Source organism: Montipora foliosa, chromosome 1 (assembly GCF_036669935.1).
Source record: "Montipora foliosa isolate CH-2021 chromosome 1, ASM3666993v2, whole genome shotgun sequence".
Classification (NCBI taxonomy): domain Eukaryota; kingdom Metazoa; phylum Cnidaria; class Anthozoa; order Scleractinia; family Acroporidae; genus Montipora; species Montipora foliosa.
The window spans coordinates 23,867,304-23,869,803 of record NC_090869.1 but is presented as its reverse complement, the minus strand read 5'-3'; the positions used below and the strand labels follow the sequence as shown (position 1 = coordinate 23,869,803).

The 2,500-nt window shown below is 40.5% G+C and overlaps 1 protein-coding gene across 1 annotated transcript in view; it reads left to right on the top strand.

Moving 5' to 3' along the window:
* LOC137976336 (bifunctional arginine demethylase and lysyl-hydroxylase PSR-like) overlaps positions 1-2,500 on the top strand; it is a 13,778-nt gene that overhangs the window by 10,155 nt on the left and 1,123 nt on the right. The window lies entirely within an intron of this gene.

The following is a 2,500-nucleotide window of genomic DNA, read 5'->3' as shown; positions in this document are numbered from 1 at the left end:
TGTGGAAATCCGTCTCATTTTAGCGGCGCTACAGCAGTTCAAAGTCGGCCAAAATCCCATACATTGATTGACTGTAAATTTAGCCGTGTTTGCGCCCCAGCCAAGATGGCGTCAAAAACCGTGGAAGGGTCTTTCTGAGTGCTTCTTTGCAGGAGTCGAACCTACTGCCTTTCCATTACCAGTTCGGATGCTCAACACCGAGCTATACAGGAGAATCTCTTTCAGTTCCATGGCGAATATGCTCCCTTTCGACAAGTTAGATCCAAGCAGTGTGGCGGGACAACTGTCGCATTAATGACCTGACACCCGCGAGTCTCCTGTAGATCAGTGGTAGAGCATCACTAGTAATCGTAAGGTCGTAAGTTTGACTTCTGCAAAAAAGCACTCGAGTTTTTTCCGAGTATCCTCGGGTCAACATAAATCTCTTCCAGGATTTCATTTACCAGGGTTATCAATTTTTGCGAACTTCAATACAAACATGCAGATACCACTGTAAACTCAATATTAAAAGAAACGACAACAACAGCAAAACTAAGCTGGGGAAAAACTGGAGTTTGTGAATCAATAATTAATTGGTATCCTTTAATAGATATTGTGTTTTAGTTTGATGCACACTACTTATCCCTGACATTGGCTGCGGTCACATCTGGGCTACTAACTATTGTTAAGACGGGGATAACTATAGTTGGCTATTTCGGTAATGTGACCGCTTCTCTGTTCGCTCTAACTAATTAATTGGTATCCTTTAATAGGTATTGTGTTTTAGTTTGATGCACACTACTTATCCCTGACATTGGCTGCGGTCACATCTGGGCTACTAACTATTGTTAAGACGGGGATAACTATAGTTGGCTATTTCGGTAATGTGACCGCTTCTCTGTTCGCTCTAACTAATTATTGGTATCCTTTAATAGGTATTGTGTTTTAGTTTGATACACACTACTTATCCCTGACGTTGACTGCGGTCACATCTGGGCTACTAACTATTGTTAAGACGGGGATAACTATAGTTGGCTATTTCGGTAATGTGACCGCTTCTCTGTTTGCTCTAACTAATTAATTGGTATCCTTTAATAGGTATTGTGTTTTAGTTTGATACACACTACTTATCCCTGACATTGACTGCGGTCACATCTGGGATACTAACTATTGTTAAGGCGGGGATAACTATAGTTGGCTATTTCGGTAATGTGACCGCTTCTCTATTCGCTCTAACTATAGTTAGAAAATTTAAGCCTCGGTGATCCAAAACAATACAGACTAACTGTATAGTTACACCCAAGCAAGGTTAATGGCTTAGTCTTAAGCTTACAAACAAACAACCAATCAGAGTGTGACAATTATTTTCGCACGTTCGAGATGAGCATATATAAATATGCAAAATAAGAACCAAGCGTGAAGCGAGGGGAAAACCAAAAACAGTAAGTAACTTGCCTTCTTGCCTTACTCGGCGTCGAGCGTCAATTAAAATTCTCAGCTTATTTTGCATTTTTCTTCGACGGTTTGCGGCTCGGAAAAAAGAAATAAGAAGAAAAACTAGACACACTTAACGTCGATCAACCATGTTGACATTTCACGGAACAGCAATAAGGGCCGTCACGAACCTCTTTAAATTCTGACGTCATCCATAGGCTATTAGAACTAACTTTAGTTAACTGCGTGGTTTAACCGCACAGTCGACCGAAAGCACTAAGTACAGTTAGGTATGACGTCACGTAACTTGACACTTTAAAAGGCCCGTTTCAAACGTCGAACTTTTTATGTGCCGAACCTAATTATTAGATGTGGCACATGAAAAGTTCGACGTATGAATCAATTAGGGCGCGTTCGATTGACCCTATTCCGGAATAGGAATACGCGGAGTGATGATTAAAACGGTATGTTTGGCACGTTTCGAAGCTGCAAGGATGATTAAAATATGTTTAAAATAGCATTTTTGCAAATGTTTGACAATTTTAATGCGAATCTCCGCAAAAACGAAGGATTTCCAACTTGTATTCCATGTATTCCTATTCCGGAATACGGTCAATCGAACGCACCCTTAGGTTAGACAGATTTGTAATCGGGTCGACCAGCCGTTCTATTCGACTGCACTAGTCGAATAGAACGGCAAAAGTTCGACACCGATTCAGACGTCGAACCTTCTCATGTGCCGAACCTAATGCATAAATTACTTTAATGTATTTTTCGATATAACTGCGCTGATAATTGGCTTGTAGAGAGCAGTGACACTTCACCGCGTGTGCTGTGCTAGGAGATATCAGAAATGCGTAACGACCGTTGAGAGCGTTCTCGAGAAACTGGTTGGGACATTCTGAAACTAGAAAACTCACAACAATTGACTTCCAACTTGCTTTAACGCTGTTTATAAGAACTAAAATTCATGGTGTGTATTCGCATCTCAATATGATCGCAATTTCCTTGAATATAAAAAAACACAGCGAATAAAGTTGTTCCAACTTACCGAATAAAGTTGTTCCAACTTAGCGAGTAAACTATA